Here is a 21,451-nt window from a genome sequence, read left to right as displayed (position 1 = left end):
AGCCCCACATAAATGCAGCAGATTTTATTCATTTGCTGGTCCAGCAGGATAATTCATGGATTTGGTGGAGGCAAACCCCCACCAAATCCATGAGAGGTGAAATGGCTCTAAGATATTTCTAAATTACATCTATCATATTTAAAATCAGTTTTAAAGTTGGTGGAGTAATTAGAAGCTAAACAATAGGTATTTAACAATGTGATACTGAGTGGTTGCGTATCATGTCTCTAAAAATCTAGAGACTTCTGTTTTGTGTTAGAGGCTATAAGGTCACAATAATTGCTTGAAGAAAGGCATACTGTGAGAAAGTGAAATATAAGGACAAAGAACTTCCTATATGTCTAGGCAGTGGAGAAAACTCCTTGATATCCCTTTTATCAGATAACAATGAGCAACACGCTTTTTATATACGTCACTTCTTTTGTGGCGTAGGAACATGCTGAGTCAAATGGTGACACTCTCTCTCACACCGCTGCCTGCCCAGCCCCAGAGCGACGGCTGCGGAGTGGAAATCTGAAAATCCTCCCATCATGAGGCCGAGTCCTCCTCTTTCCTCTTTGCGACAGTGCCACCCAAGTGCTGAATGACTTTGACCCTGAAAGCCCGGTTCCCCCACCCACATTTTCCTTTACAGTGTAGCTGAATGGAGGCTTTTCCCATAGCTTAGTCATTGCTATGGCTCAGCCAAAAGAGCCCGTAATGTACAGGGCTGCTTTCAAAGAATTTTTATAACTGATGTACGTGAAATTTCATGCATATCCTATCTGCGACTTGGGGGGATTGTATGAAAGCAAGGGGGAGAGAGTTATGCTGGAAAATGGGAGACTAAGAAGAAGACTCCTGTGTACCAGATTCAGGAAAACTAGTGTTTAAAATATTTCTGACAGCTTTCCAAGCCCATTCTACCCTCTTCAAATCTTACTTTCTTGTTATAAGCTTTTGTATAATTGTTCTGTCTTTTAACCTTATTTTAAAAAGGGAAAGTCAAACCTGGGAAGAAAATCTGTTCTTAACTTGTATTTGCTATAAAAATCAGAGTAAATACAACTTTGAATGTGCTGACATAGACACTAAAAATTTATCAGACTTCATACAACACTGTAAAACCATTTACATTCTCCATAATGTTCCTCCAGAGTTAACTTACAGCCAATTTCTAATCCATACTGAAGTGGGTCTGACATTGGCTAATAAAAAGATTCCATACAGTAAATGAAGGAATTAGAGGAATAAATGGAGCAGTTTTCACAGGAGATTGTGAATTTCTGTCCTAACAGAATGTACTGAAGATCAAAGGGGTGCTTTTATTACAGAAGATTCTTCTATCATATATGGGTAATTACCTTGAATACAACATTGATGACAACTCCCAGTTGCTGGATAACAAGGAGTATGACAAGTGCTAATCTGGCTAGGTTATTAACTAAATTTTAGGAGTCTGTTCAGTATTGGCATGTCAAATTAAAATGTCTCTGTGTTGTATCCCATCTCTTCCTTCCTTCTGGATGCTAAAAGAACAGAGTCAGCTTCCTGTTCTCCTGGTTTTGCCCAGCCAGACTAAACTTTTGAGCAAGAAATTCCCCACGCATGTAGAACAGGGGTGTCAAACTCATTTTCACTGGGGGCCCCATCAGCCTCACAGTTGCCTTCAAAGGGACAAAGGTAATTTTAGGATTGTATAAACATTTATAAATGTTTAAAATTACATTTAATTACATATAATTAATTACATTTAATTACCTAAAAATGTCCTTTCCTTTCATGCTGGAGCAGCTTTACACCTCCTGGCTGAACTTTCTCCACATGTAGGATGGAAGAAATTTTGCTGGGTCACCAAGTCTGGTCTTTTGCCATTGCAGGCATCCATGTCATATAGTTCCTTTCACATTTCAGCTAAAAACTCCTGTATGAGGTCTTACCAGTTTGATCTCTGTAATGATAAGAGCTTAGAGCTTCTGTGCCTGAGCTGCATTCCAGCTTTTATAGGGCAACTTCATTCTTACTTACAGTACTACTCATAATCTTTACCCACTACTAAAGGACAGCCACCTTCAGAAGACAAGGCAGCTGTTGACAGGAAGTCAAGCTACCACAGTTCGCTTCACAATTTGAGAGCAGAAAGTAGTTGTTCATCTGAAAGCCACAGGCAGGGAGAGGTGGGGGCAATAAGCAAGAACAGTCAGTGTTCCAACGCTGACTTCTCCTGTAGCTCTAGTGCCTGCTGGCGTTGCAGTGCCGATCTTCAGGTCTCCTTGGGAAACATGGCGCAGCAGTGCACAGTCTTCCTACGGCAGAACTGTTCTCTGTTTGTAACACATGTTTCCTGACAACTCCACCAAGAGACACTATGGCCTATGTTGCAAAAAGCAGCGATGTGGTAGTACTAACACCCAACAGTAAATGTTATGTTTATTCAAAATGTTCAGAAAGAAAAGTGAATATATGTTAGGCAGTGAATGGCAGAAGCAGAGTGGCACAACACAGACTGCTGCCTTTGTTCATTTGCTAATCTTAATGAAAAGAATTCAGAAGAGAGTTACTTCTGTGTTACAATATCAATAGCATAAAACATAAACCCCAAAACATTTTAGTCTAAAGATGGACAGGTCTGGTGTGGGGTCCGTTGCAGCCTGTGGGAATGCACCGCATATATAACTATTCCACTGGCAGTTGGGCCTTCCTATATCCTGACATGCATTGCATGGTGATCAGCTTGGCATCACAGATGGCATTTCAATGTAAAAATTAAAGGTTTTATGTTACAGATTCTTCTGGAAGTCACTGTCAGGGTTTGGCAAGGCTGGTGTGGGGTCTCTGCGGCAGTACAATTGTTCCCCTCTTACATAGTCTAGACCAAAATGCACAGTGCAGCTAGTGAGAGGCTATGGCCCCTTTTCTCTCCTCCAGCAAATCTACCCTGATTTTTACCTTCTTTACAAAGACATTCTACTTAAAGTTATCTTCAAAATCAAATGTTTTTTACTTTTTATTATGCTTTACCTTTTAGTGTATATTGGTAGAAGCAGATGACTGAATACCACTTTTATTGCTAACTAGTTTCGCTTTCTGGTTCTCATGTACTACCAAAATATTACGAATTGTACCCTCCTTCATAGAATCATAGAGTAGTTTGGCTTGGAAGGCACCTTCAAAGGTCATCTAGTCCAACCCCCCCGCAATGAGCAGGGACATCTTCAGCTAGATCAGGTTGCTCAGCGCCCCATCCAGACTGGCCTTGAATGTCTCCAGGGATGGAGCATCTACCACCTCTCTGGGCAACCTGGGCCAGTGTTTCACCACATTCATAGTAAAAAATTCCTTTCTCATGTCATATGTGTATATATGTTTGTGTGCATATACAGTTTCTACTAGAACTATTTTTTTAATGGTAGTGTTGGTTTCAATGGTTTCAAGTTCTATAAACTCATTCACATTGTTCTCCTGCCTTTTTTTTTGTCTCCCAGGAGCAGCATCATGTTGTACCATGCTGGGATACCTCCTTGGCACAGCAAGAAATAGTGAGGACAGAGGAGCAGCGTGACATCGTGCTGGACGATGTGGTCTTTCTCTCCTTGGAGTGACTCCACGTACCTGCTCACAGACCAACTTCTCAGCTTCTGCTGTGTGCTGCCACTGTATGTGCTGCAAACCAGTGGATCAGCTGTCACATGTTGCTTGTACTTCAGCTTCTGCAGCAGAGAAGAGGCTCTCGTGTCCTGTCGCATAATGAAAGGGAAGGCCGAGACAGAAGCCATCTCTGCAGATCTCAGGATGTAGTAGTGCAAGTGCTTTCTTCAGCAGCAAAGCCATTTAAAGAACTTTCTACTTCAGGTCACTGCCATTCCGCTGTATCTCTGTGTCACAGTTTACTGCAGTCTGAGGAGCTTCTGTTACAGTAGCTTGGGTCATTGAAATGATCCAGGTTAAAAACTTCCGCTTTCAAAGACCTTGAGAGTTTGTTTGATATACTTTGTCTTGACTGGAATCATTTCACTATCAACTCTACTTCCTCCTTAGCACAACTGACAGGTTTGCAAACAGAAGTGAGTCACAAGAAGTCAAACTCTTCTTCTACAGGCTTTGCCACTGATAAAAACTGTCGATCACCTACGCAACAAGTAACTACTTCACACACAAGGCTGGGGAGGGGCGGTGGGTATCACTCAGCAACTTCATTCCAGGAACAGCAATTTGGTGCCAGTGCAAACAGCATCCAGCGCTTTAGCAGTGCCTGAAATGCAGTTTCTGACAGAATCATGTTAAGGAAGAAGATTTAGGGAAATCTTAACTTTGCAGCTTGGTCCGCATTTAAAACTCTTGCGGGTATAATAGTATAACTTGGGCAAGATTTGTCGGGTTTTTTCTGGCAGTTATACCAATAAAATTTCTGATGTGGATTTAACTGTACCGGTGTAAAATTATCTTAAATAGGAATACTAACACTGTTTCTAAAATATTAATTACTTTGTGAACATAATGCACTTTGTTATGACTTTACACTTAAATCTGCTATTGAATTTTTTACAGCAGGTTATGTAATGGTCTGAGGTGACTATCTCATGTTGTCCTTAACAGATTTAACTTTAATGTAGTATCTTTATAAAAACCAGTTTTTCTTGGTCTAATTTTTTCAGATGTGTCTGTTTCTGTCTTCATATATGACTAGACATATATAAGAGATATGAATGTGTGTGCCTGTGCCTACATATCTATCTTTTATATGCGCATACATGCAGATTTGAAAAGCTGTATGGCATAGTTGCTTTGCATAATGAGTTTCATTTTTTTTCACAGGTCAGCACCTTAAGCGAACCTTGGAAAAATTATTGTGTGATCAGTCATCACACTGAAGCAGCAGCACCCATTTGGTAAAGGTAGCCTTGGATAAAAAGCTGAATGCTGTGGTTTCAGTGACTTATCGTTGAAACGTTGTGGTTTCTGTGTAGGAGGCTGTATAAGCTGGACACATTTGACATCCTTGTTACTGAGCTGTGAAATCTGTACATCTAATTTATGAAAATTATCTCTGGTTCAATTTTATTTTTTTTTTAATGAAGTCAACATATTTTCCTTGCATTCAGTGGAAACAATAATGGAAATGTTTTAAGAGGTACCGCGAGCCTGTTTTGACCTCAAAAAGGAAGAAGAATCAAGATATTCTTGATTATGATTAAGGTCTAAGAAGGAAATTAAAATTAAATAAAGGGTGAACACATTTCTCAAGTGTGGAGACAAAGAGAGAAATTAACTGGGGAATGACATAGACATTATAAAATAAAAATCTTCCAAGTGAGAGTTTGACTAATAAATAAATGAAAGAACCACAAACAACTAAGTAAGGTAATTTAGAGTAAACCATGGTACTGGTACCATTTAGGGTAGCCAGCAGTATCTATACTCTTTCAGGTGGTTTAAACAAATGAATAAGTTGACATGCAAGGTAAATCCAAGACTAATGACTCTACTTTAAAGGCAGGACAAAGAAGGAGCTGCAGCAGAAGCAGTTGCAATCACAGAAAAACGTGATTGAACACTAGATCAGTTAAATGTTTTTTTCTTTCATAGTTGAGTTTTATGCTCCATTCAGTGAATTGATTCCATTTGTTGAAAAGTGAAATGTGCTGATGTTGGAGCAGTGGACATAGCAGGTGTGCACAGCTGGAGTTGGAAGGAGCATAGAGGAAATTTCTTGGCTGCTCTGTGCTGTATAGTTCTTGCAGAAAGGCATCCATGTCTGACCAGGAGAGTCATGGCCCCACTGCATTGCCTTTCCTTCCTCTGGTGAGTACCTACCATCATCCCCAGAAAGCCAGGCTGTGGCAGTGCAGGATATCTGAGTCCCTGGTGTTGGCAAATCCTGTTCCTATGACTGCCCAGACCTCTGAGTTTTCACCAACAACAACTTTTGCCTCTGGCAGGCAAGTTCCCAGAAGCACGTACACCATTCTCTCTAAGTGAACCTATGGAAATGAGCAAAGACCTCTTAACAGGAAACAAAGGAGAAGAAAAAGAACATTCAAGGTACAAAACAAAGTTTCTTGCTAAAATTTAAATAAAATAAGTACTTGTGTGAAAATGACTACTCAGTGCGTTTGTGGGAGTACAAAAATCATCTGAAAACATTAGTCAAAGACTTCTGCATGCGCAGATTGAAAGTGTGATTACCCACTACCGATTAATTTCAGAGGGATGACTCTTAAGATTCATCGTAATAAATTTCACTAGTTGCTATATTGAAACATCAATAGAAGACCATAGATTTTAATTCCTTGCAACTGTCTCATTGGTCCTGACAGAAGAGTTGTTCCTTTGCTTCTTCTCAGGAAAAGAAAAAAGCAAAAAAGCACCACACCACACACACACAAAAACCCCCAAGCTGTTACTCCAACATTGGAAAATGAAGGTGTCTTGTCCTGCTTGTGTTTTCCTTCCAGAAAACATACCCAATAACCATGGCAACTGCATCTGTAGGCAAATATATAAGAAAACAGTAAAACTACTTTATTAAGATACTGTTGTGGACAATGACATTTTTCTTGCCTGTTACTTATGTTCTTCTTGCAGACTCAACATTTGATACCCCATTCCTTGAGCAGACAGTGCAGTTTCTCTCAACTAACTACTGGGAAAATGAGAGAAAAACAAGGAGGCATTTAAGATGCTAGTCCAGATCAATGGAGGCTTTTGAAAATCACTTTTCCCCCATAATCAACTGCAAGTGTGGAATATACAGATAACCAAGGAAGAACCTTTTTTTTTTTTTTTTGGTCTGTGCCTATGTTGTATCTTTTTCTGTGTAACTAAGACTACAGTTCTTCAGATCCCTGGTTGGTGACGTTTTTAGGTGGTTTCTTAGCCACTACATCTCCAGTTGTCTCTCTGGGCCTGCCTTCCTCCTAATCTACTTGCCTGTTGCAGACCAGGGATAGGCAGTGAAGCATCAGTGCTGTACCTCTGCACCAGACACCCCTTCTCCTTCCCAGGATTGTCACATCTACGGTGCTGAGGAGCAAAAGCAGCTCCTTAAATCTCCCCTTCTGCAGACTTGAGCCCTGGATGTTGAAGGGCTAGCTAAAAAGTCACAGGATGTCCCTTTTTTTCCTCTTCTTCCAGCACCAGTCATTCACCAGCTTTGGTGTTTGCCTCTCAGGGGACAGGTTCAGTCATCCAGCTGAAAACATATGTTGTAGCAGCAGGGAGTTGTTAGGCTGCACCAGACCTCATGGTGGTGCTTATCCTGGGGAGTGCTTGGCAGTCTGGGCACAGACACTGCAGGTACCTTGCTGTGCCTTCAAACCAGACCTTCCCCTGCCATCAACTGAGCCACTGCTGGCAACTGTTTACTTGCTTGTAGCCCAACGGCAGGCAAAATGAAACGCTGAGAGCATAAATCACTAGAAATATTGCATTTTACTTGCCCTTTGGGCTGGTCAAAGAATGCACATGTACCAGGGCTAAAGCCACAGCACCTTGATCTCCTGGAGTAGTTGTGTGTCCATAGAGAGGTGGTAGATGCCCCATCCCTGGAAACATTCGAGGCCAGGCTGGACAGGGCTCTGAGCATCCTAATCGAGCTGAAGATGTCCCTGCTCGCTGCAGGGGGGTTGGATAGATGATCTTTGAAGGTCTCTTCCATCACAAACTATTCTAAGATCATGCACACAGAATCACAGAATATTAGGGATTGGAAGGGACCTTGGAAGATCATCTAGTCCAATGCCCCTGCCAGAGCAGGAACCCCTACATGAGGTTACACAGGCGGGTTTTGAATGTCTCCAGATTAGGACACTCCACAACCCCCTGGGCAGCCTGTTCCAGTGTCTGTCACCCTCACTGAGAAGAAGTTTCTTCTCAAATTTAAGTGGAACCTCCTGTGTTCCAGGTTGTACCCATTGCCCCTTGTCCTATCATTGGCAGTCACTGAGAAGAGCCTGGCTCCATCCTCATGACACCACATGTCAGGAGATGCTGATTGGAGTACAGAGGCTGCAAAATAATTATACTTCATATTGCTGCACAGCGGGTGACAACATGAAGGGAAATGGAAACACTAGAGCAGAGAACAGGAAAATTCTTTGCTTCTGTTAGAGTGTCAGAAACGGCCTGAAGACAAAAGGAGACAAAGATGTGATTTCCAAAACAATAACCAGAGATCAAAGGAGGCTGTTTCAAATCACAGTTTGTGGTGGATCTGCAGGAAAAGGTTAAAGAACATTATTTTGAAGGGTGCTGTGAAAAATACTGAGTATTGCAGAGAAGCAATAGACTCTGTAGCTTTTTTCTTGCCTTTCTTTTTGCCAGTGCTCTCTGCCTTTCTGTCTTGACCATGCTGTTTTTTTCTGAGAGAAGTGGCACTGTTCACTTCACTTTAAATTGCCTTTAAATTGAGCAGAGATTAAATAGTTTTACCTTCTGGTATAATCATATATGCCATGGAAACTCTCCTCACTCGTTCTCTGAGCTGTCTTTTTTCCTGCTCTATTGCTAGATCTAGTTCAATGCTTTTAAGGATTGAACTGCATGAATTTTCTCTTTTAGCTCTGTTCTTCGTCATATTGTGTTTTAAGTTTGTCTAATTTCTGTCTAATAAATAATTAGAAATATCAAAATATTTCATGTTGACACTTTCATATAAGCATTTTGGTTCTCCAGTTATGATGTTTCATTCTGAAATTTTGTTTTATTTGAAACAGTTTTAAAAGGTGGAAGATATTTTTTCATAGTTTGATGCAGAATATTCAACTGGAGGTGAGCTTTTTTTTTGCTTGACTATCTCAGTAATTGCAATCTGTGTGTGGCACTTCATACATCTTCCAGCAAATAAAAAAATCAGATGCCCACCCTGTTTTAGGCAATCAGTCTAACATTTAGTAGTCATTCTCTGTGCTTTCTTAGATTTTAGCATCAGCTTCCCTGGCCCTGCCTTTACTTGCATGTGTCCTGCTGTCAGTCCGTACTCTAACGCATTTGGTGACATACTTGGGTGACTAAGTGTGATTGACCATGAGGAGCTGTGGAATATCTGCGAAAGCTTTGTGTAGCTCAGGGAAGAGCTGGCCAGTGCGGATCTGGTTAGGTCTGGGGACTGGAGATGGGGTGATGTCCTTTCTATCTTAATATTTGTCTGCTTCTAACAGGGCCAGAGCAATTTTCTTTGACTTGCCAGACCAGGCTAGGGAATCTGGATTTACCAACTGCTATTAGAGGTAGTAGTTTCCTTTATTTTTTTTTTCTCTCACAGAAAGATAAATAGTGAGGCTTTTTGAATTAAACAGTGTCTTTATATTTAACTTGTTCCTTTCTGTTTTAAAAAATACAAGTGCAATCTCTTTATAAGGTTAAGAGAATGGTCAGGAGAAGCCAATCTTTTATATGATAAATTGTCTTCTTTGTATACGATTATATTTTATACAATACTTTGTTTTCTCATTAATGTAAATTATTCTTCAGTGTTACTTAACATCTTCCATAAGTTAGTGGAAGATGGTCTAATATGGGTTGATGTGGACTGCTATGCCTTACTAGTTCTATAGACCAACACAGCACTTTTTTGTGTGTGGTGGAAATGGGGTAAAAAAAGCCTTAATTGGCTATTTGTCAATTCCCATTTTGCGCACTGACTGAAAAGGCCAGGTCAGGCCTGGCGGTCCTTTGGCTGACCGATGCTCTGGACCTCTTCCAAAAAATCCGAATTCCTCTTTCTGAAGAAATTCAAGGGAGCTCACACCATGGGACACTCAAGGCTTGTTTAAGAAAAAGCCTGTAACTCAGCCCTGCATTTCTTCAGTTTAAATGGAATAGCCCAAACTAGAATATGAGCCAAGATTTCTCTAAGAGCAATGTGTGTGAACAAGACCACTGTTAAAAGAGAGGTTATTGCACTGGTTATGAATCAGAGCAGCCAGAATCCACACCTCCATCACTTCTCAGTCTAGTACTGAGAAAGCTTTTCAGGTCTGATTAGTCATTGAGTTAAGTGTAATAAATGTCAGAGAAACTAATTAACACCCCCCCTCCCTTTCCCCGCCAATTCAGTTAAATGTGAGGCGTAGCTGCTCTCTAGTGGACTTGTGAATAGTGTCAGCAATGTAAGTACACTTAACAGCCCCAGAAAATAATCATGTAGATACTCTGCTGGGAGACAGAAGGTGAAAACTTCCTACACTTGTGAATTCAGCTGCTTCTTTATTTTCGCGCTGTCTCTCAGCACTTTAGGTAGCTGACTTACACCAGGGTTACAGTGAAATGGCAGAATGCAATAGCAGCTTTAAAATCAATATCTCCTGTCCAAGGCTATGGTGAGCAATATTTAATTATCTATATGTTACTGTTTTGTTTGCAGATGACAGTGTTTCCATTTAGCATCACGCTCAAGTGGCAAGTATCTTAGAGCTGAGGAAAAAACTGTTTCATCAGAAAAGGGGAGAAGGTGTACAAAGTGCAAGTACTTATTCCCTTATGCTAAAGCTGTACAGAAGGAATAACCTAAAGCCACCAAAATGCCCCCAGAAATAATCTTTTGCCTGTGTGGATTTATTGATGGGTAATCTTTAAAAGAATTTCAGAACAAATCTGTTGGTTACATTATTTTATTGCAGTAACTTTAACAAAAATCAGTGACAGATTTCATAAGCAGCCCTGAAATAACTGATGGACCAAGAATGTCATTCAAACCCACTAAAGATTAATAAGAGTAACTGAAAACTTTAGTCTTTAATATAATGAATAAAATTATGTGTACAACAAAACAGCCTGTACTTAACCCAAAGTTATTCATATATATATGCAAGAAGGTTTGCTTAAGATGCAGTATGCATTTCAAAAGCAGCTTTAGAAATAATCTGGATATCCCATTTCTTAGATTTTTAGTGAAATTACTAAGAAAAGCGTTCCCAGCATAAAGAAGTCTAGCAAAATATTGAGAAAGTGAAAGGAGTATTCTACATTATGAAGTCTTATAGAACTATAATAATTTGTGTGTGTGTCGAATAACAGGCTATTGTGGTGCAATGGTAAAGACAATGTATTTGGAGTTGTATTGCCTAATTAAATTTCAAATTAACAATACCTGCCTTAGCCCCCAGAAAATTATTAAAAAAAAAAAAAAGAAAAGAAGAAAAAAGGAAAAAATATTTTCCGAGTTAGCTGAGGGGAAAAAAATTATATAGAACAGAGTTGGCAAATGGCTTCTTTTGGCTTCTAGTATCATGGGGGGGGTTGTTATTTGCTTTAAAAGGAAAACGTCACTAGGTTCCCTTCTCACAGCAGCGGGGCAGAAGTACGAGGTATGGTTATGTGGGGTCAGCAAACACCCAGATCATGCCAGCTCTCTGCCATCAGAAGCATTTTGAGTACCTTATGATGACACCATTCTTTCCCAATTAATAAAAAGGCAATTTGTATTGCATTGATTTCAGCCTTGTAAGCTTTGTTCACAATCATCGCACCACTGTTAAAGCAAGTAACTTCCCAACTTCCCCTGTGAAAAGAGGACTTGCTGAATAGGGAAGCATATGAATCTTGCTGAACCTAAAGAAAGATGCTTGGAAAAAATGCGTGTTCATGGTGCATGTAGCCTGAATGATTCCGGGTGGCTTGTTACAAGAGAATGGGAAGTCATGACTTTTGCTATCCTTATTAACCACCAGATCCAACCTTTAGTTCAGTGGGAGTGAGGTAACAGTGGTTTAAATGGAAAAAGCTCAGACTTGGAAAACAAGAAATGCTTTTAGCCTCCGTAGTGAACATAACAGGCTCTTCTGAAGGATAACATCAATTTGTGAAAACATGTCAGTCTCAACTGCGCAGAGGTCAAAATAGATATATATATGAAAACTAATATTTTCTATTTCCTTTTTGTTCAGCTTCCTGTATGCTGAGCCCAGGTTGTTTATTCTTCTGAATGATGCAATGGGTTAACGGATAGTATGTGGGTTATCAGTAAGGAAATCTGAAGGTACAGGGACCATAACAGTACCTTATGTTTCAGTTTGATTAAACTGGTGGAATTCTGTGTAAATGGAAAATTGTGAAGGTGTATAGCCTTCATTTTATCAAGAGGATACAGTAGGAAGTAACCTAAAACACAAACTATCGTGTTACTTCTTATTTCTAAAGAATTGAATGCCTTGAAGTCTTTAAATTCAAGATCTGTGCAGTCTTTTTACAAAATATAAAATATATGCATAGTTCTTCCTGCAAAGGCTGAGATTTAGAGAGATGTGAGGCTCAGGGGAAGCATTCAATGGATTTATTTAGGAATTAAGATAAGTTGCCAGGAGGCTGCCATTCTCTAACTTAGCTTGCACAAGCTAATGAGTGAGTTTCATTCTGGAGACTGTTTCTATGACAGGCAGTGTCTTGCATGGAAAGACACTTTACTTGCTTTAGAAATCTGAGTAAATTGAGGATATTTCACATCAAACTTTTAAAAAATACCTCTCCTTTTTGTTTCTTTGCTTCTTCAGAGTATGTACAGCAATGCAGGGTAAGCTCAGATGCCTTTTAAAAATAAAAAGAGTTGGTGCACAGGGAAGCTGCCCTCAACCCCGCACACTTGAGAGCTTCAGCATGCATGCTAGCTACACACGAGGGTGCAGCAGGGCTTCCCCACAGGGACCCACACCAGGCTGAATCCGAACCCTTGTGCAATCTCACCTGCTTCCCACCAGGTAAGCCATGAGAGACACTTGAGTGTCTGCCCACAGTAAAGGCAGGCTGGAATACCAGCAGCAGGACCATTTCAGTGGTCATGTTCATCATCGTGCAGCTTGATGCTTCTAAAACACATATGGATAGTAGGTATATGCCCTTTGTGTCATACACAAAATAGTTGATACTGTACGTGGACAGCAAGAAGATTTTCTTTGAGGTGTGTCTGATATATGTAGTTTTGCTTAACTGCTGTTGATTGAATAAAGTTCAATATTAATGTTTCTTAAAAAACAGCAGGGACAGAATGCCCTTGGTTAACCCCACCTTAGCATGTTTATGTTTTGAAACCAGGGTGGGGTGGTTTATATTTTGATAGACCATTATCTAAGAGGGAAGCAAATAACTTGAAACATTTACCTTTCAAGTGCCTGTGATCTGAATAGTGGTTTGTTCCTCACTGATAGTATTGCTTATGTGCTGCACAACTGCCTGTGAGGGCAACGGGGAGCTAAGGAGAGTTGTTTACACTAAAGGTTTCAGATGTTCTATTTGATGTGACTCAGTGTGGAGGACAGCAGCATCAAATATCATCCTTCACCCAAATTGCTTTCTCCATATATTCCACGTATAGTGCAATGCTGAGCAGGTCAATAAGCAATCCTAGTAGGTCACACACAGAGAAACAAGTGAGCAGCAAGAAGTTTAAAAATAATGGAGAATCGGTAGCAGGTAAATCTTGTGCAGGCTGCTTACAGTAATTGGTGGTTTATGCTTGAGCGTGTCATGAGGCCACTCAGTCACATAGGGCAAGCCTTTTGTGCCATTCCTCTCTTCCCTGAGCTGTCAGAGGGGAAGGAACTTCTCTTCCTCTGTGAAGAGCTTTAAGTGAAAAAAGTTACAGAAGATCCCCAGCATTACTGTTAATAGAGGCAGTCTTTTACGTGACTGTGGACCAGACCTAAATGTAGTGCTCCGAGTTTAGGACATGGAAAGGAGCCTTCAGCCTCCTTTCCAGCCCTTTACTCTGGTACTGATGAAATTATAACCCTAACTTTCCACTGTGCTGTACTGTAGAATAAGCAGGGCTGAAAGTATATGAGCTACAGTAATCCTTTGGGCAGTACTGTACTACAAAGGATAAGTGGGATGGAGCGTGCTCTGACTTTACTTGTTGAGTAGCCCATACACCTCACTGTGCTGATTTTATGTAGTCCAGAAATTTGTCTCCAAGCTCTTTGTATGGCCAGAATGAAATCAGCTTGGACCAGGTTCCAAACAGCTGGCTTGCAGTAGCATAGACATCACATCAGTGCAACAGAAGCCTCCCAGACCCTCTGCTGGTTAAATAATCCTCTGGTACCTCGTTGGAAAGCTGAGCAATCACTGTGCAAATGGTGCCTGAATGCAGTATACATTAATGGTTTGCTGGACAATTTTGGCAGGAGTTTGTAGATTGAGAGGTTTGATGAGGAGCATAGAAAGCTCTGTATGACATCAAAGCCATTCTCCAGGCTCCTCCTATTGTTAAGTTCGTTGCTTACATGTGGGGCAAAAAAACTAAATACTAAGTCCCACATAAGTAGTTTTCATGCTGCTGTGCCTGTTTAGGAAAAGGATACATCACTGGAAATACTTGGGACATGACATGACAGGACCAGAGAGGTCGCTTTGTTTTCCCCACATCCATACTTCGTATATTTTTCATGTGTTTAATTGTAATAAGTGGCAAGAGCAGACAATCTAAAGTGGGAAGCAGAGCGTTCAGCCATCCAGGAGGTGCAGGGACATACTACCGCGAGTTAGTGCTAACAGAGTAAATGAAGGCTCCTGTACACCTCTTCTCTGCCCCCACTCCCCAAGGCCTGCAAGGTACTCAGGTATTAAAGTGATCACCTTATAAATGGCTATGGAGAAAGAAATGAGCTATATGTTAGATTTAAAAGGACTTTTCTAGTAGAAAGAAGAGATATTGTGATCTCTTTTTTGGGATGTGTCTCTGCTCATCTCTTCCCATAATTTTCTTCTTGCCCCCATTCCCCTGGATTTCCTCCATTTCTTTCTGCTCTCAGTTATATGATGAAGACTTCTTTCTGTCTTGCTTTTTGCTCTCTTACCATTACCCTAGCAACACTGGGGCACTCTGTCATCTTTACCTGCTGCACCGAGCAGTAAACGTGCTTCTCTGGGTTATGTGACATGGCAATTGTTTGCTGGGGAGCCATGTAATTGGGATCATGCCTCTTGTGGTCATGAACATGGGTCTCACCAGCTGAGAGAAGAACACCACCCAATGGTCTGAGATTGATAAAGGATCTCTAATGCTCAGGTAACCTCAAACTGCAGTTCAAAGGGCTGAAGATGCGGTTACAGTAGGTGCCTTGGAGAAGAAAGGGTGGCACCAGAGAGGTGAAGCAGAGTCCGGTATCCTTTGTGGATAGAACAGCATCATGACTCAGGAGCACACTTGTAGGAGACAGCTGCCCTTAGGAGCTGAGCCCCGTGTTAAATGACCAAAGAGGTCCTTCAGGATTTCAGCTCCTTGGTCAGACTTGCAGGCCAGCAGCCAAAGGTGGGCCCAGGTCCCAGGCAGCTGCAGAGCACAGGATGCAGTCAAGGGCCCAGCAGCAGGGAGCTGCACCACCACTGCTAGCCAGCTCCCCCCATGCTGTTCCCACAGGCAGCTTCTGGCCAGGACCACCTGCTTGCTCCTGGCTGGGCACACTGGGCATCTGCACCAACCCACATCCCTGCCCGCTGGTCCTGCCTTCTCCATGGAGCTGCACCTCTGGGAACCACCACTGGGCATCTGCACCTCTGGGAACAGCTGCTGCAGTGGGACTGCCAAGCCATCCTCTTATCCTCCTTCCAATCCTTCCTGGCAAACAGTTTTCCCAGGATTACTTCATCAAGTAAGTTAGTTTGCCCAAGACTCTGAGGACTATATGTACAAGCAATACTTTTCTCCTAAATTTATAGGCAAGAGGTACATAAGTAAGTGACTTCAGTGCCTAGCATGTACCTCCTGCTGCAAGGCACAGGACCTGCACATTCTCAGCACTGGTAAGACTCTGTGGCACTAGTCACAGCTAGCGACTACCCGCAGTCACTCTGTCTGGCTGAACAAGAAAACTTGTGGTTTTATTTCCGCTTCCTTGCTAGGAGCCTCAAAGCCAGGCTTCCCTGTTTGGGGCAAGAGATACACTCCCAAACCTGACATCCCTCTTATTACTTGTAATTTTAGCATCTGTTTCCTCCTTGGCTTTGACTTTACATTCACATTCACTTTGTCCCTGTGAGCACGTCAGCACTTGGTGTTCCTGCAGCATGGTATTGCTGCGTCCTCATCCTCGCCTTCCTCCCCCTCGCCCCAGCTCCTGCCATCTCGGTGCATCTGACACGTCACCAGCCAGTGGCTGTGACAAAACTGGCATGTCCAGGTCACAAGCCCTGCACTCCCCTGCTGGCTAAGGAACAGCTCCCCAATGCCTCACTGGCTTTAAAGCCCATGGATCTCAGTTTCTTCTTTTCACCTAACACTCACCATTTCCTTCTCTCCCTTCGAAATATTTGTCTCTGGTTTAAAAACATGAATTTTCTTTGCCTTGAGAAAGACATTTTCATACAACTCTGCCTCATTGGTTCTCCACTCCTTCCTTTTTCAGGTGGAAAATGCCTCTTCCTGTCCCCAGACTTGTTTTTCTCTTCTGTTGGGACTGGTTTAACTGGTTATTATTCTGTGCTTCCAACATTGCTCAAAAGAACAAAGAAGAGAACAAAGTTGTATTGTATTGAAACAAAAAACAATTTCAGAATGGGATGAATCACCCTTTCTTCAACCTCCAGCTAGAAAAAAAAAAAAAAGATGATTCACTGTAGAAAGTCTATATGAGGTTTCTCAAATTCAATCTGGTTTATTATCTATGAGGCAATTCTGTGCTTGTCATTCTGGCAATGTGGTGTCATTTTACTTGAAAATGGTCTGGTGGTTTTATTGATTCATTCCAGGAGATGATTTTATTTTGTTGGTACATTTGAAGGCTATTTTTGCTTTATTTAATGAAGAATGTGGATCATATCTTAATTTCAGAGTATTTTGGAATATTTAAGTAAATATATAGTAAAACATAACAAGAAAGGTAAGAAAAATACTGCACACTTGAATTAAAACCAGTGCTTTTTAATGCAGCAGACAATCAAGCTGTTGAAGTTTTTGCTTTGGCATCACCAAGGGCAAGACATTCATGAGATTCAGAACAATTAGGCACACTGATAATGTCATCTATAGTTAAACTAAACGGAGAAAAAGAAAACCTGTGTACTGGGGGACAGTGGTGCCTGCAGGGCATTCCTTGGGGCGCAGAGGCTGTGCCCCACACGGAGAGCCGGCAGTGCCTCCTCGGCTGGACGCTGGGCTGCTTTTCAGCCCCATCGCGCTGGATCCAGCCTGGCAGTTCCCTTGGGCCGGGCAAACGCTGCGGCTGCCTCGGCTGCCTCTGTAATGCAGTTCCTCGGTGAGCACACCTGGATGTGGTGGGCCGAGGGGCTTTGATGGACAGCGATCCCCCTACCTACACCAAAATTCCTGACCCTGTTTGTCAAATCAGACCAAAAGTCTGGCTCAGTATGAAGTTCGTGTTTGCATCTCCATATGGTGAGCGGGATGAGTATTTTGTAATCTTTGTGAAAATGTATGTTGTTCACACGAGCTTTCTGTCTACCTCAGTGTTATCACACCATCCCCAAAGAGGAGGACCACAAAACAGCTTGGGTGGAAGTCAGGCTGTGTGCGTTACTTGCAGGGGCACCCTGGAGACTCAGCAGCTGTTTTGGGGACTGGGGGGATTGGGTGCATTTTGGGGAGTGGTCAGGGAGGGTAAGGGAAATTCCTTAAACTCACAACAAATAGCTCTGGATAGAAATGAAAATTTTATGTGAAGCATTTACACACTCATTGTTTTGCATTTCCCTAACAGGATTTTTTCACAATTATTCCAAAAAAGATTGTGAAGTTACCAACCATTGCTACACAGATGAAAGAACTGAGAAGCGGCATGGTCCCTCCCGACCCCCTCGGCACCCCGGTGGCACGGGTCCTGCAGGCTGGGCTCCGAGCCTCTGGCTCCTGCAGGTCAGTGCCGCGCCGGGTGGCTGCGGGAGGACGCGTGATTGAGAGGGTGACAAAAGTTAGCAAAGTGAAGACTGCCACATGTAGGAGGTGTGATATTTATGGCAGTGCTGGCATACGTGCTGTGAATTGAAGAGGGCACATGAGGTCAGATGGCCCAGCTCTTTGACTCTTCCTTGCTGAGGGCTGTCTGGAGCAGAAATCAAACTGCTGCATGGTGAAAGCTTTTCATGAATGACTTTTGATTAATGCTTGTGAAGGTGGTGGGAGGGGAAAATATGAAGAGGAATCAGCGCTGAGTGTGGCCAGAAGCACTGCTGACAGGACGCTTTCCCTGTTGGCAGAGGCACAACAGTAGCGGCCACGTACAAAGAGATCTGCAGGCGCACATCAACTGTACATGTTGGCAGTTTCCCCAGCTAGACTTGGTTAGGATTGCCAACCAGACTGCCTCTTAACCTAATGTTCACAATCTACACACTTCATTAGAGCTATTTTTGATGTACCTATCAACCAAATTTACTGTAAGGCAGCAAGAGCAATATAAATTATTAGTTTATGATTTATTTAGAAATTATTTCATATGAGATAAGTAGTATGCTTTGTCCTGAGGAATATGCTTTTCAAAGGCATTCTTCCTAGTGTACTAAGGGTAGTCATCTCCGTGGGTGGAAAAATGAAAATCCCTCATCCATTACTGAATTTCAAGCTGAATATATCACAGGGAGAAAATAAGATATGTATTTTTCATGCCTTTGCTGTATTCTAAATCTGTGAATTGTCACACCAGTAAATGACTGTATCTCCAGGGCAGAAATAGGAGTCTCAATTCCATTTCAGAATGTAATGGTTGGCCAAATGCTTTTGCAAGGCTTATGTGGAAGACAGTGAATTTTAGTTGTGAGCATTGCTTAGAGCATGGTCAGCTTGCAAAGGACATAAATTGCTTCCAGATAAAGTGGAGACTGTTTGGGTAGTTGCTGATACTGAATCATAGTATCAGCTATGACCATTCTCAAAATACTGCAGCCACATTTTCAAACTTCAATTTTCCAAGCAATTTTGTACGTCTTGTCTGCTGTGCCAGTACTTAGTGGTGGCCTGAGCCAAATGTTTCTGCTACTGGTGGATTGGTTTTTTCAAAGCAGTGCTAGTTGATAGCATGCCTTCTCAACGGAGGGCAACAGAGCTCGACAAAAAGATGCTAAGATGAGCTCAGACAGCAAACTTGAGATTTATTTACTACACCGTGGGGCAGCAAAAGTGGTGTATGAGATTTGTCAGACACAAGAGAGAACTATTGTGCTTTGTTCTGGGGAATTTACTGCCAGAAGGGAGTTGCAGTGAGTTCAAAACTGGCAAGAGCAGCAGTAACTATTCAGCCTGAAAAGAAATTGGGGCAGATTTGATTGAGGCTCCCACCCAGCCTTGGTCAGGCTGACAAGATACAGTTTCCCTTTACAAACCTGGATTCACTTGTACCCGTGAATCATCACAGCTACAGAAAGATGAGTACTGCAGTTTCTGCCAGGGTGCTAGCAGCTCCTCACGTGCACGTTGGTGCCCCTTTCCTCAGTGACAGGAAACCTGGGAATATCCAGAGACTGCTAGTAAACGACTCTCTGTTCACCAGTGTCAAACCCTGCACTTTCAGAAACCCCGCTGGGGTTTGTGGTCACAGATGCTCAAGCCTGGGCACATGCTCGTGTCCATTTGTTCACTGTCAGTGTTTGAAAAATGCAGACGTCATTGTGCAAACTTGTGCTGCTTTGTGGCAAAAGGGAACATGGGGACATTCGCACATCATTTTACGGGTGCCCAGGTGGTGTCTTTTTAGAAATGTACCCCTTTAACATCAAATTATGAATAAGATATGACTGGACCTGAGTGCTGTGACTACCATCAAGAATATTAAGCATGTGAATGGCAATAAGGCAGAGTTTAAAAACAAATGTTACGAACAAGGTAGCACAATGAGGGATTTAAAGATACCTTGTTTTAATGAAGTGAAATATAAGTATTTAGGCTGACCTTCTATCACTTCTGCTGTTTTGGCTTACATTTTGCAATCCCATACATGAATAGCAGTGTGTTTTTATTCTAACCCTGATTTGCTCACAAGTTTGAATTTCTGAGGATAAAATTTGCTCCTCAGTATATAGACAGGTGATTTTTAAATTTGGCCTTAATTATGGGCAAAGACAAACTTGCCTATGAAAGCAGTGTTCAGCCACCTGAGAGTTTTCCAGCAGCAGGTAGTTCTCAGGTAGTGAAAAGGTTGACAGACGTCAAAGGTTCTTATTCATGATTGCCTTTAAAATGGTATTTATCTATCTACTGCAAATTTTTTCTTCCTGAAGTGTTTTCTTGGGTATTATTTCTGCAACTGGAAATGGCAGAAGAGGGGTTTTTCCTGGGTTTGCATAGTAGAAGGTCAAGTTTCACTAAGCAGACTAGGGCTCAGATATTTCATGGACTTCTCAATTGAATTAAACAAAGCTACTTAATGTCAACGAATGTGAAGTTAATTTAAATTTGTGTTTCTGTGAATTTAAGGCCTAGATAACCTAAAATAAAGAATTTTATACTTACCAAGTAAAAGGAGTAGCAGCACTGACCGTGCAGATTAGAAAGGCTCCTTGTTCTGTAGCATAACAGGGCTCTTCCATCCAAAATTATTTTATGATTCTATAACCAAGTGAATCCCTTTCCTTTGCACACATAATCCAGGCTTAGGGTAGAACCTTTGATTTCGGACTAATTACTTTAACTAAAAACTTTGGAGTACTCAGATTCGTAACTTGATCTTTGTGGTTTGCCGTGCCGCTGCTGTTTGTATTACGTGGAGTTTTACTTCAGTATTTGTTCTTACAGATCTGCCCGTTGCTCCAAATCATGCCTGGAGTCACTTGCTGTAGCAGTGATTAAAATTTCTGCAGTTAGTTTTGGTACTCTGTGTTTATGCAGTTGGGCAAAGTATCAGAAAACACTTGGATATGGTTTATATACACAGGAATAAGTTAGCAGGATTGTGGAAGATTTATGCTAGACCAATGCCAGTCATGTTATATGTCCTAAGGGATAGGTTAATATGTCCAAACAATGGGATAGGTTAATAAATACAGCAAAAAACTGTTGAAGAAAAATGTCTTTATCCACATACTTGTGGAGAACCATTATAACATGGCCAATCTTACCAAGTTTCACAATGAATAGTAAGTGGGAACTGAAAAAAACAAACTATTGCCTAAACATTGTTACCGTAAATGTAAAGGAAAAGAAACACTGTAGGTGGGGATAGTAGTTCTGAGGCATTCCTTTGGTGTTTTGTATGTAACTGTCCCAAAAAACCCCAACAGGACTTCACCGTCAGAAATCTCCCGTTCTGCAGACTGCCTGTCTGTTCTTGCCTCATTGGCCACGACTTCTGAGCACCTCTGACAGCAAAAAAGAAAAAATTATGTGACGTATTTCACATTTCCCCTTCTGCTCAGTGATCTTTTTTCCTTCTGTCTGTGGTTGTTTAACCTTGATCCCGTCATTCAGGTGAGAACAGAGAAAAGCGGAAACAAGTCTGTGTTCTTCCCCCCCTGCATGTCAAGACACAGCACAACTACCATCTCAGCATGGTCTGAGATGGACTCAATGGCCTTGAAGCTAAAGTGTTGTTTA

General features: G+C 41.7%; 1 protein-coding gene and 1 long non-coding RNA gene across 5 annotated transcripts in view; both read left to right on the top strand.

The window, feature by feature from the left end:
* The window catches only part of LOC110364861 (uncharacterized), a 75,225-nt gene extending 59,050 nt beyond the window's left edge, over window positions 1-16,175 (top strand). For 3 of the 4 annotated variants that reach the window (XR_010472435.1, XR_010472434.1, XR_010472437.1), the window contains 3 exons: window positions 3,465-4,152; window positions 4,795-6,021; window positions 6,565-16,175. This is a non-coding gene — a long non-coding RNA (uncharacterized LOC110364861). The remainder of the gene's footprint in view (window positions 1-3,464; window positions 4,153-4,794; window positions 6,022-6,564) is intronic. The other variant, XR_010472436.1, reaches the window with a different exon arrangement.
* A 1,366-nt stretch (window positions 16,176-17,541) lies between these two features.
* Window positions 17,542-21,451, top strand: part of BBS12 (Bardet-Biedl syndrome 12) — a 50,893-nt gene continuing 46,983 nt past the window's right edge. The window contains exon 1 of the transcript XR_010472432.1: window positions 17,542-17,782. The gene's annotated coding sequence lies outside the window, so the exon portion shown is untranslated. The remainder of the gene's footprint in view (window positions 17,783-21,451) is intronic.

Source organism: Columba livia, chromosome 4, assembly GCF_036013475.1.
Source record: "Columba livia isolate bColLiv1 breed racing homer chromosome 4, bColLiv1.pat.W.v2, whole genome shotgun sequence".
Lineage (NCBI taxonomy): Eukaryota > Metazoa > Chordata > Aves > Columbiformes > Columbidae > Columba > Columba livia.
Note: the sequence above shows the minus strand (reverse complement) of the source record. Positions and strands in the feature narration are given on the sequence as shown.